General features: G+C 39.7%; 1 long non-coding RNA gene across 1 annotated transcript; it reads right to left on the bottom strand.

Moving 5' to 3' along the window:
• Positions 1–4,145: 4,145 nt before the first annotated feature.
• Positions 4,146–10,255, bottom strand: LOC125924648 (uncharacterized). Its single transcript, XR_007458498.1, has 3 exons — positions 10,116–10,255; positions 5,731–5,953; positions 4,146–4,660 (listed from the first exon to the last, which is right to left on the bottom strand). It is a non-coding gene; the product is annotated as an uncharacterized LOC125924648 (long non-coding RNA).
• Between the last annotated feature and the right edge of the window lie 3,197 nt (positions 10,256–13,452).

Genomic DNA, 13,452 nt, shown 5'->3' with positions numbered 1-13,452 from the left:
TTCTGCTTAATCAGCAGTTTATTAAAAAATTTTTAAGTGAAAATATTTATATGTTTATAGTTAATTGGGATTTAAATCCTAATAACTGTTCTACCCTGGCTTCCTCAATGTCCCTCAAACACACCAAGTGGCATCCTACTTTAGGATGCCTACTTTGTATTTGATATTCCCTCTGTCAGAAATGTTCTTCCATTAGTTACTGCATGGCTCATGTGTTCTGGAAGGTTTTTTTCTCAGTTTCTTGAATGGCTTGTATGTTCACTTCCTCCATGTCTCTGATCATATGTCACCATAACAGGGAGGCCTTTCCCTGAGTCCCCATCTAGAATAACACCACCCCACCACTCTCTAGATCTTTTGCTTTGCTTCATTTTCTCTCACCTGACACATCATATGTTTATGGGTCCATTTTTGTCTGCTCCTGCTAGAATTTATGAGCTTCATGAGGGAACACCTTTGTTTTCTTCACTACTGTATCCTCACTCACTGGAATGGTGCCTGGTATAAGGCAGGTGCTCAGTAACTACTTCATTGAATGAGTAATTCAAGGTGGAAACTTAAATATGCACTTTTTAATCTGATGCTTAAAATTACATTCTTTTAAAAAAATGTTTGTTTATTTATTTTGAGAGAGAAAGAGAGAGGGAGAGGGAAAGGGAGAGAGAGAGAGAGAGAGAGAGAGAGAGAGAGAGGCAGAGAGAATCCTAAGCAGGCTCCATGCTGTCAGCTCAGAGCCAGACAATGGGGCTTGAATTCACAAACCGTAAAATCATGACCTGAGCAGAAATCAAGAGTCAGATGCTCAACCAACTGAGCCACCAGGCACCCCAAACTACATTCTTAATCAGTACTTCAGTTCAATGGGTAACCATTATTGTTGGAACATATAAGGAATTATGAAGAAAATGGCCTACTGTATTTAATTCTATTATATTTAACTACAGACTATGCTTATATCTATGTATCTATCTATATAATCTATCTATTATATATATTTACATATATATTTACATATATACATATATATATATATATATATATATATATATATATATATATATATAATTTTAGAGAGAGAGTGTGTGCACATGAGCAGGGGAGAGGCAGAGAGGGACAGAGAGAGAATCCCAAGCAGGCTCCACTCTCAGCATGGAACCCAATGTAAGGCTCAATCCCATGACCCAGGGATCATGACCTGAGCTGAAATCAAGAGTCCAACACTCAACCAATTGAGCTACCCATGTGTGCCAACTATGCTTATATTTATAAACATTGTGATATGGAGTACATTTTCCTCATTTTTATTTACCCTTTTGAGCCTCATGAACCTATTCTAAAATATGTTACTGCTTACTCAACAATCTTTTATCTGTAGGCTAAATAAGACAGAACATCTCCCTCCTAGATTACATATAATAAATCATAAAAGTACAAATAGTATAGACACATGTTAGGAATAGCAAAAGCAGACCACTTTAAAAAACACTCATGTTTAATGTTTAATTTTTAAATGGATTTTCTAGTGGGGCTTTTGACAATCTGATAGCCAAAGTGCATTTATGAACTAACGCTTTTAAAGCCACCTACTACTCATTCATGGATAATTTTATTGAAAATTTTTTTTGCCACATCTAATGGTCCCAAGCCCAAACCATGGGAAAGGATGCATTTGTTATGATACCATATAATAGACGCCAGATCCTAATCTCTGGCTTCCCTGCTAAGTCAGAGCACCCAGAAAAGTCACTCCTGGAAGTTAATGATCAAAATAGATATAAAAGGATTATAAACAAAAATCAGGACAATTGAAGTGCAGAGGGGGCAAGAAGGGGAAGTAATAATGGTGATCCTGAATGTCCCAAGAAAATTGTGTGGGTGGTTGAACGGTGGTTAGGTCCATAGACTTCTTATAAGCCTCCAAAGCAAGATTACAATTTTATTCCTTAGTTATTGAAACAAGGCAGGAGCCACTCTTTTTCAAGTATACACTGGTAGTAAAATTTCTACAGGGAAGATGTGAGGCCTCTCCCTCTCTTCCAGAAGCTAGATTTAACAAATAAGAAGCCTGGTCTGAATCAGAAAACCACTTCCTTGGCCTTAGGAAAGTTACTCAACTTCCTGAGCCTCACTCTCCTCACCTGTTAAGCCAATATAATATTAATGTATATCATAGGTCATTGTAAATATTAAATGAGATAATATACATATGTGCTAAACTGGAGATTAATCATATTAATGATTATTTCTTCCACATTCTTTCTGCACCCTCACTTTTTCTCTCTGCTCCATTTTCTTTTCCTTTATTTTTCCCTGACCACAAAGCCCAATTATAATTATTACTTGTAAATATTTATTGAGCATCAATCAATTATCATCAGACAATAGTTTCAGAAGAGTCAACATGTATTTGTGGATTTACTAAGCAATTATCAGAAGCAACAGGCTGGAAGAGACTGTGTGTGGTCCCTTGCCCAGTTGGGTGTACAATCACACAGCAATGCAATGCAGGCTGTTATTCCATACCTTGGGGAACCATTGCTGTTGAATTGATGATGGTGGCTGGTCTTGATAGTCTAAGAATAAAGACCTGAAGTGTTTGGATTCTTAGGAAGCCCATTCCTATGTGGGATTAAGAAGGTTCTGGGGGGGCGCCTGGGTGGCTCAGTCGGTTGAGCGGCCGACTTCGGCTCAGGTCACGATCTCGCAGTCCATGGGTTCGAGCCCCGCGTCGGGCTCTGTGCTGACAGCTCAGAGCCTGGAGCCTGTTTCGGATTCTGTGTCTCCCTCTCTCTGACCCTCCCCCATTCATGCTCTGTCTCTCTCTGTCTCAAAAATAAATAAATGTTAAAAAAAAATTAAAAAAAAAAAAAGGCGGCTCTGGGTATGTACTTCCTGGGGTGGATAGTGAAAGGGGGCTCATTTCCCTGCCTCCTAGAGTCCCTGAGCTCAGAAGAACAGGCTCTGTGAACTTTGGAGCATGACTCTCTCAGGACAATTTCTGAGAAGTGGGCCTATCTAGAAAAAGGCTGTGTCCTATACATTTGGCTCAACCAAAGCTGGACAGAGATCTTTGAAAGTAGTTTTATGGAACTCCTCTCTGTGCTTTCCTTGCTCATATCTTTGTCCTACCTGATCTGCTCCCCATCCCTTCACAGGACTACTGCTCCCAGCTCCCAAACTGAAATTTTTACAATTCCCTGAAGGAGTCTTGTCTTCTCTCCTTTGCTTATTAAAGAGCTGACCTCTCTGCCTTTATTTTGCTTCTTAGCCTATCTCTTATTTGTCAAGACCCAGCCCAAATACACCTCTGGGCAGTCTTTCTTCATCCCCATCCTACAACAAGATGTCTCTCAATATGTTCCCATGGTCTCAGTGCTTGGAGCCATGATGGCCCTCATCAGTCAGTCAGTATACAACTGTCATGACTCTCCATTCTTCTGAAAGTGCCTTGATAGTACAGACCAGATTTATTTGTTTACTCTTTGTGTCCCTAGTACACAGTACATACTATGTGTACATAGTATAGTTCCTGATGCTTACAAAGTGCTTAGTAAATGTTGTGGAACAAATTAATAAGAATCTTCATTACATTCCCCTACATTACCTTCAAGTGAGCTGCTAACTGCTCTCCCCAAATAGTTTGATGAAATAGTGTTGACAAAGTATACACTTTCGTCTGTTTCCTTGGGTATTAAAAAGATTAATACCTATTTGGTAACAAAAGTTTAGTGAGGAGCCTTAGTTCCTTGGAGGAAAGGGGTCATGCATATTTAAAAATTCAGTAACAACTCTGATCCATGGTTATTGCTACATTTCTCCTTGTGCTCTGCTTATAGAGAATTTGGGTGCCTTGAACTACTTAGGAAAGTGGCATAATTTAAATGACTAAAACTGACCATATATTACCCAACATTCTTATCAGATGAAATAAAAGAGATACTTTAGATGAGTAAACAACAACAACAACAAAACCAAAATGACCATTGACTTGATTCACATACTCTTCACCCTCCATTTGGGGAAAACCAACTGTTTTGTTTTATTTTTTAATATTTATTTTTGAGAGAGAGACAGAGCATGAGTGCGGGAAGAGCAGAGAGAGAGGGAGACACAGAACCCGAAGCAGGCTCCAGGCTCTGCGCTGTCAGTACAGAGCCCGACATGGGGCTTGAACCCAGAGGTCATGAGATCATGACCTGAGCTGAAGTCAGATGCTTAACCTACTGAGCCACCCACGTGCCCCTATTTTATTTTTTTTCTTAAAACAGAGTGTGGACTGCCAACTGTTTCTGCTTTCTTTCTGAGATAACATGTCCAGACATTACATGCTACATTGCCATAGGTAGCAATTACAGAAGATGAGTAGAATACAGATTCAGAAACGAATACAAGAAAAATATTCACTGGGCATTGGTGGTGGCTGCTTTTGAGAAATCCACAGAAATATCCTTGCTGAGTAATAGTGAGGTTTTATTGAACACTAAATCCACCCTCTCTCCCAAAATTGGTTCCACTATGTCCCTTAATTTTTTTCAGAATAAACTCTTCTAGTTACCTTTGCTTCAAGTTACCCTTGGTATTGATGACTGGACTTCCAAATATGACGATGGATGGAGCTAGGGGATTCCAACTCTGACCTACTTTCCACCAATATCACCACCTAGGGTTTGTAAAATAAATGTAGAAGAAAAGGCATTAAAAGCTTGATTGGGGGGGGACTTCAAAGATGAGCATAAAAATATGTAATGAAAACAGAATGATTGAATGCCCTAAAATGTCACCATAAAGAGACATTATCACTATCAGTGAAGAAAGTATATGTATGTATAAACTTCAAAGAAAGTGTATGTATGTATAAACTTCTGAAGTGTGAGAAGAGCGACCAGCTATGAGCTAGTACAATTGTTGTAAAAACCGACATGGACTTTGTAGTAACAGACCAGGTTCAAACTCTGCTCTCTCACTTAGTAGCTATGTAACACTGAGCAAATTATTTAACTTCATGAAGTCTACCTTCTGTTTAATTTGGATTCCTAACTACCTTACAAATTTACTGTTCACTCATTCAAATAAGTAATAAATGTTTGATTTTTGAGCAATTCCTAGAAACCAGATACCATGCTGGGTGCTAGAGATTCAACAATAAGACACAATGTTTTTCCTCATGGATTTCATTGTCTAGGAGAAGAGATAGTATAAAATAATTATAATACATTGTGACAACTGCCTTAATACTGTTAAGTTCAAGATAGTACAAGGTGATTGTGTCCCCTTAGGACAATCAAGGAAGGCTTCAAAGAAGAGATGAAGTCTAAGCGTCAGTGAATGTTTAACAGATGAGCAGAGATAGGGAATGGAAAGACTGCGAGTGCAAAAACAATGAGTAGCCAGTGACATGATGTGAAAAATTTAGAAACTTCACGAGTTCGGGAAACATCAAGTGGCTCAGCTTGTCAATATATTTAAGAAGTAGAAGAGGATTGGTGACCATGTGAATAAGAAGGTGTAGCAAGGAGAAGGATGACACCAAGGCTTCTGTAGCAGAAGACTCCGTGGACGTTGATGTCCTTTACTGAGGGACACAGAGAAGGGATGTTAAGAAGAAGGGATGGCGAAGATAAAGAGGCAACTTTGGGACAGGTTGACTGTGAGGGTTCTGTGAAACGTCTAGATAAAATGTCTTGTAAGCAGTTCAATGTACTGGTCTGGAGCTCAGGAGAAAGAACTGACCTGGAGATTCAGGTTCAGAACCCAGAGCCTCAGATGTAAGACCAGATGAGCACTCGGATCTTTCCTTCACATAGGCTGACCTCAAGGCAAATGACAAAGTGTGGGGTGTGGGGTGGTGTCCAAGGGAAATCCACAATTTGGTTCAGAGTCTTTGTGGGGAAGAGTGGTATGCTTGGGAAACCCTGTGGTCCGTCCTCATAGCAGAATTACCATCGAGGAAAACCTGCCATAAACCAAAAAAGTACTGTCAAAATTATATAAGTTATCTTATTTGCTTGCATTTTAAAAGACATTTTGAATGAATACAAAAGACCACAGCAGTACTTATTAAAATCCCTGTCTCTTTCTCATTTGCTTCCCTCTCATCACATACTGCTCCTTCAACCCTCCTCCATGTCCTGAAAAACCTTCTCCTACTTCCAGCCCCCACATTTCCTATTCCTATGTCCTTCACACTTTCTCTTATTCTACATCACAAAATCCCCAAATATAAGTCTGATAAGGAAGAGCTTCTCTGGAGGGTGGGGAAGGAGAACAAATGAAACCTGCAAAGTCAGTATCGTTTTAGAGGCCAGGAAGAGGAGAAAGGTTGGAAGGACTTATGCATTAATAATTTTGTTCTTGTTACAGTAGACTCAAAAGCCAGCCTGACCATCTAAATAAGTAATGCATGCAAAGAAGCTCAGCAGAGAGCAAGGATCCTTGTTCCAGGAAATGGGATGGAAACCAAAAAGTGAAGAAGGTTCTAAGCCATGGGTGAAAGGTGTTTCCTAGAGAAATTCCCTGGGCTGCTGCAACTGCTGCAGCAACTTGGATATGTTGTAGTCATCTCTGGTACAAGGCGAAAGAAACTATTAAAGTTTCTGGTAAGGCCTGAACATCATTGGAAGAAGGTATAAAGTGAGAAGAAAACAAGAGCCAGGACAGAAGCTTAGGGAGCAGGTTGAAGGAGAAAGTCAGTAAAGGATTCTGATGAGAATCTGTCAGGAGGTAAAAGAAAACTGGGAGTGTGTGGTGTCCTGGAAATTAGGATGCATTTTTTCAAGGATACAGTGTCAAATGTCTCATAACCATCAAATTTGATATGGAATGGAAAGTAATCATTGGATTTGGCAATTGGGAGGTCACTGATAACCTTAGCAAAAGCATATTCAATGAAATGGTAGAGGCAAAAGGCAAATTGCAGTGTATTCACAGTGAAAAATGAAAAACTGGGGACATGAGGACAACTGTACTGAGAAGATTGTCTGAGGATAGGAGACAACATAACAGCTAGAGGAGTTTGTGGCTTCCCTTTCTCCCTCTCCCCTCCCTCCTTCTCTTTTTTGTCTCTCCCTCCCTCCCTTCTTTCCTTTCTGATAGGCAAGACTTGAATCTCTTTAAATGCTATTGGGTAGGACCTTGTGAAAAAGAGTCTACAAGTCCAGAAAGGAAATTATAGAGAAGGGGTGGGGGGAGCAGATTTAGATTGAAGGATTCACCTGGAATAAGAGAAGTAGGATTATGCTTTCTTCTGAGAGTAGAGGGAAGGAAAGTTTTAGTAGGAAAGCAGGAGGTCATCAATCAGGAAGTTGAAGGAGTTTCTGTCTGCTAGCCCTCAAGTTCTCTGCAAGAAGTTGGTAAGGTCATCCACTGACAGTGAGGTATAAGGAGGGAGGATTTGGGTAGGGGGACATAGGGAGAAGTTTGGAATAGTGACAGTATAGAATGGGAGAGGGGGACAAGATAAATGGCACAAAGGTTCATGTTTATAAGACCACATGTTGGGGGGCACCTGGGTGGCTCAGTCAGTTAAGCGGCTGCCTTCAGCTCAGGTCATGGTCTCGCGGTCTGTGGGTTCGAGCCCCACGTCGGGCTCTGTGCTGACACCTCAGAGCCTGGAGCCTGTTTCAGATTCTGTGTCTCCTTCTCTCTCTGACCCTCCCCTGTTCATGCTCTGTCTCTCTCTGTCTCAAAAATAAATAAACGTTAAAAAAAAAGATTTAAGACCACATGTTGGAGACACCTAGTATATTTGAGACTCATAGGATATTTTTCTCAGTTGCAGCTGCATGAGGTGCAGAGATGCTATCATTAGATGTATTCAAGGATAGCAGTTTGAGGCAGGTGAGGCATTCGATGCCTGCTTCCTCGCAAAAGAATATAGGTAGGACAAAAAATCATGCAGTTGTGATTTTCTAGCAGGAAGAAATGTTTTAATTTAGTGAAGTTTAGTCAAATGAAGTCCAGTTATGGCATTTAGTCAAGGCCATGAAGGTCTTCTAAAATTGCTGGTTTTAACTTTGGGCAAATAAACTGCAAAATATCAGGTGGTGCCACTTGGTTAGTGGACCTCAGGTTGTGATTGCTGTTATCTTGAGGATACAGCAGGGGTAATCAATTCCCTTTTTGCCCTACCCAAGTCACAGGGGACAAAAGAATTCCAACAGATATAATCCTCTTGCCCTTGCAGACAACTTCTAACATACCAGGAAGTAGTAGAACAGTGACTTTGGGGAACTTGCTTACAAAGTGTCCACACACATGAGATTATTTCTTACAATTTTTGCATAAAGGCAGAAATATTTTTTCTCAGAAGAGAGATCTGAATTCAGACAAGGTGGAAGCAAACATAAAAGAGCAAGAGCCAGAATCAACCAATTTGTCCTTTTTTCATCCAGTTAAGAAAGCAAACTAATCTTCCAGCAGAGAGGAGTCAAAGCAGGCAAGAGAGATGGAGTGAATCAGAAAGAATGCCCAAGGATTCATGGAGGTCATAGCTATGCTCCTTGAAATTGCAGTGTTTGTGTAATATTTCAGAAAGAAACCTGCACCTGAGCCAGAGCCCATCTTGAGGCATTGATTGTGGAATGAATGGGAACACAGCTTGTGTGTGTGTGTGTGTGTGTGTGTGTGTGTGTGTTTATGTGTGTGATCTTTACTATGTGCTAACACCTCACTTTTTCTCATTTAATTCACATATCAACTCTGTGCCAGGGATGTGATTTTCCTTATTTCACAGAGGAAACAATCTGGGGCTCAGAGTGGTATGAGAACTTGTTCAGGTTTGCTTTCAGAAACTGCACACTGTATGGCTGCATGGGTTGTAGAGATAGGCAGAAAAAGCCTGAGGACTTGGCTCTGCCACTAACCACCTCTGTCACTTGGGGAACTAGTTAAGAATAATTATACCTGTGATAATCAGTTTTTTGTGTAAACTTGTCTAGGTTACAAGTCTTCAATTATTCAATCACTATTCTAGGTGTTGCTATGAAGGTGTTTTGCAGATGTCATTAAAGTCCATAATCAGTTGACTTTAAGTAAGGGAGATTATCCTGGATAATCTTCACAGGCCTGCTTCAATCAGTTGAAAGAACTTAAAAGTAGTGCTGAGGCTTCCTTGAAGAAGAAGAAATTCTGTGGACAGCAACTTCAATCCCAGACTACTCTTCTCTACAGATTTTGGACTTTCCTTGTCAGCCACCATGATCACATAAACCAATTGCACCAAATCTCTTAAATTTGTGCCTCCTACTGATTCTGTTCTCAAAAGGAATCTTGACTGATGCAGCATCTCCCTCTGGTGGGTTGTGAAGATTAAATAAAGTAATGTATTCTCTATGGGAAGTGCCTGACATGGTGCCAGAAACACTAAAAAGTGGTTTGAAAAATGGCAGTTACTATTATGATGACTTGGCAAACACAGGTTGAGTGTTCATCTCGTTGACTTACATACAACCTGACATTTTACCCAACAACTTGGTCAAGAACTGTAGTTACTGGTCTGGGTTCAATCCCTAATTCAGGGTGACCTCAAGCAAGCCACAACATCGAAGGGCCTTGGTTTCCTTTCTGTAAAATGAGGAGCTGTACAACAAATTATTTTTTGTACAAACTCTTCCAGAGTTGATGTTCTCTGGGTCAGTTTTGACCTAATTTATTAGTTTTTTATTAGGCTGATCTATTTCATCCAACTATCAGACAGGATCTATTCCATTACAGTTACATTCAAGGCTGCTTCTACACAAATAACTCTCTAATTACTGCGTGGTTTATGGCCTGAGAATACAAACTAAGTTTAATATTAACCTGAGCAAAGCATTCCTGGTCTTTTAGCCAGTGGTTATATAGCTCTTGCTTTACCCCAGACTACAGGCCATGGGGAACATAAAAGAGCATGAAATCCGGCTCCTGCCCTCAAGGAACATAGGGAGACATGTAAAAATCAGATACTATTATGAGGGACTATATATTTAAGTCAAAGCACTACTGGAATTGAGAAAAAGGGGAAAATAAGATCATTCTGAGTTGGAATGATCAGAAAGGCTTAATAGAAGAGGCAGGAATTCAGATTGATGAGATGTCTATGTAAGAGATGAGAAAGAAGTTAAATCTTCCACTCTTACTGTGTGTTATTTATTCCACAATTGAATGCGTGAGATTTGGGCATCTCTTTACATTGCTGCTTGCCTTTGTGGACACAGATGATTTTAAAAGTGGCTCCTTCATAACTTCAGGCTTTCTCTCCTATTCTCCATGGCATGTTCTGTGCAAAGATAAATGGACAGCAGGGGTACTCCCTTGCTCTCATTTACACATGGATACCTGCAAACACCATGATAAACCCCATCATCCATGCATTAGGGTACCCCCTCATTGGAGATTAAGCTCCATTAAGGTGGGGACCATGCTTCTCTTGTCCACTGTATAAATATTCATGGATAAAACAGTGAAATTGCTCTCCAGAATACAGGAGACAGACAGGGGAAGTTTCCCTATTTGAAATTTTCAATGGAATTATACCCTTAAAAACAGGGATTTTTTTAAAAAAAATGTTTATTTAGAGAGAGAATGAGAGAGTGAGTATGCATAAGCAGGGGAGGGGCAGAGAGAGAGAGAGAGAAGAAGAAAGAGAGAATCCCAAACAGGCTCCACACTGTCAGTGCAGAGCCCGACTCAGGACTCAAACTCATGAACTGTGAGATCCTGACCTGAATTGATATCAAGAGTCAGTCTCTCAACCGACTAAGCTTCCCAGGCATCCCAGAGATTCTTATACTTTGGAAATTCTTTGATTTTCAATGTCAGCCCAGTCCAACTCCCCACTCCCACTCTTTGCAAAAGAGCCCTACTGGCAGAGCTTCTTATCCAAAGAAACATTGACAGAACTACTGCCAAAAACTTGATGGAGCTAAACAAAAAAACCAGTGGCTGTGGGTAGAAGAAAAGTTATGCTTGAATAACAAGCAAACACCAGAATGATTAATTTTATAAGCACACCTTTGAGATCAGATAAAGGCAGCTTGACTTTTAAAAGACAATATTCATTTTTATCGGTTTAATAAACATCTCTTAGCAATATTGATAGTCATCTTTAATGGGCAGGAACAAAGAAACCTTTAACAGTTAAATTTAAATTGTTCACTAATCTTACTTCAGTTTATTGCATCTCTCATGATGATCTCTTGCTAAATGAGTCTAAAAATATACTTGGTGATGTGTGTAAACAGGCCAGAAATTCTCAAGACTGTGGTCTAATGAAAGCAAACAAACAGGGTTTACAAAATAATTCAGAACACTGAAAGAGGCAGTGTTTGAGATATAAATATAGATTTCTACAAACAAGAAGTTAATAATCATAAGTTAGTATCCATAAGGATCACTATAAAGATTGGAGTAGAAAAATATCCTCCATATTCAGAAACATTTCCTAGTCAATTGCAAAATAATTCTGTCCATGGATTATTAACATTTATATTCCAAAAAAATTTTGTAAACATTGATTCAGTTACAACTATGTACAATGAATAGTTCTCAAAACATACTGTATCCAATAAATGCAATCAATCATTACATATTTACCAAGGACTGAACTATGAATATTCTGGGTAATGTAGTGTATGTACACTGTTTTTGTCTGTCAGCTTCTATGTATTCTCCCTTCTTCTGTTAACAACACCTGAATTTGCCTTTGGGGGGGTCACTCTCTCCCATTTAACACTATGTGTTTCAATGGGATTGACCCCACTCTGCTAGCTCCAAGGATATTTAGGTAATAAAGACCTGCTTAGTTGTCCTTTGGCCACAGTGATTGATTTAGAGATGGCATAAGTACAGATAGAAATAGAGGTGAGTTTGGTTATAAAAGCCAGGCCAGTGAGATTAAATTCTGGGGTTTTATTAGAAAAACTTGGGCAAGAGAAGCTCTCTTTCTACAGATTGAAAGCTGTAAGTGTGATGAACTGAGACCCTGTTAGAAAGACATCAACACAGAAGGTAGAGAGCAAGACCAAGTCTTAATGGTGGTGTTGCCTTTTTCCACTTGCCCCCAGATCTTCTCTCTCCTCTTCACTACTGGATGACTAAATTAATTCTATCAATCTCTCTTCCCCCACTGACTCTAGGTGGGAGTTCTATGAAGAGATCAGGGACATTAGGTTATTTACCAGTCCCTTTCTGTGGGGTTTTCTCAGGATGGCTGTCCCTCTATTGGAGGCTACAAGTCCTGTTAGGAAATCGTCTCCATACAACTCTCTGCCTTAAGGTTCCAGTAACCACTCTTGGTTTGCTCCTTCAGGCCTGGAGATGGTAACAATGTCCCACTATTACTTACTCTGATATATCAATATCCCTTATAGCTTTCCTAAGTTCTGCTTCCATCTTTGTAATTAGCCCTCTTTTTAAAACCCAGCTGGATAGAGATGTCTATTTCCTGCCAGGACCATGACAGATAAAATGACATTATTATAGTTCTTAATCCAGACATGCCTAAAGATAGTGATACTCCTGACTTGTCAGTTACTTGAGCCAAATAAATTCCCTTTTTCCCAAAGGCTGTTTGAATTGTATTTTCTGCCTCTGATAACAGAAAGTCTTAATATAGTTTGTCATGTTGTTTTGATTGCATAGACACAAAACACTTAAATAAAAGGGAGAGGACACTGTTATCGACCGAATTGAGCTGCTCAAATATTTATGTTGAAGTCCTAACCCCCAATACCTCAGAATATGATTCTCATTTGGATACAAGTTCTTTAAAAAGGTCATTAAATTAAAGTAAGGTCATTATCAGGGGCCCTAAGCCAATCTGATTAGTATCCTTATGAAAAGAGGAGATTAGGACACAGACATGCACAGAGGGAAGACATTGTGAAGACACAGGGAGAAGACAGCCATCTTTGATTGAAGTAGAAACCAACCCTGCTAATATCGTGATATCAGACTTCTAGCCTACAGAATTGTGAGAAAATAAATTTTTATTGTTGAAGTCACCTAGTCTTTGATACTTTGATATGACAGCCCCAGCAAAGTAATATAGGCATCTATAAACTAGAACTGGGAAAGACACTTCTACAGGCCAAGAACTCTCTCCAGGTCTCTGATTCAACATGGTCTCTTAGCTATGGCATCTGTGTCTCTCTGCAAATTCGTTTCATTTACATTTATAACTCACTGGCTACTCCTTCAATATTTCCCAATCCAAATGATCCTAAACTAATTGACTTGGTTAACTGCCATTCATACTATTAGGGTGAAACCTTTGCACTGAGTCAACCTCATGAGTTTCTAGCCAGCAATGGATAAGCTTCCTTTGGATTATATGCCCTTATCTGGTTCTGCCAGTGGCTGCTGTGTGTAAGGAAAAATCATATGCTGGTTCTCTGCACAGAAAGTGGTGGGAGGGCCAGTTATAGAGAGAAAGGCTGGATACAGCTGGCATTTGATAAGTTCAGCATTTGGTCT

This window comes from Panthera uncia, chromosome F2 (assembly GCF_023721935.1).
Source record: "Panthera uncia isolate 11264 chromosome F2, Puncia_PCG_1.0, whole genome shotgun sequence".
NCBI classification, from domain to species: domain Eukaryota; kingdom Metazoa; phylum Chordata; class Mammalia; order Carnivora; family Felidae; genus Panthera; species Panthera uncia.
This window is presented reverse-complemented; position numbering and strand designations above follow the sequence as displayed.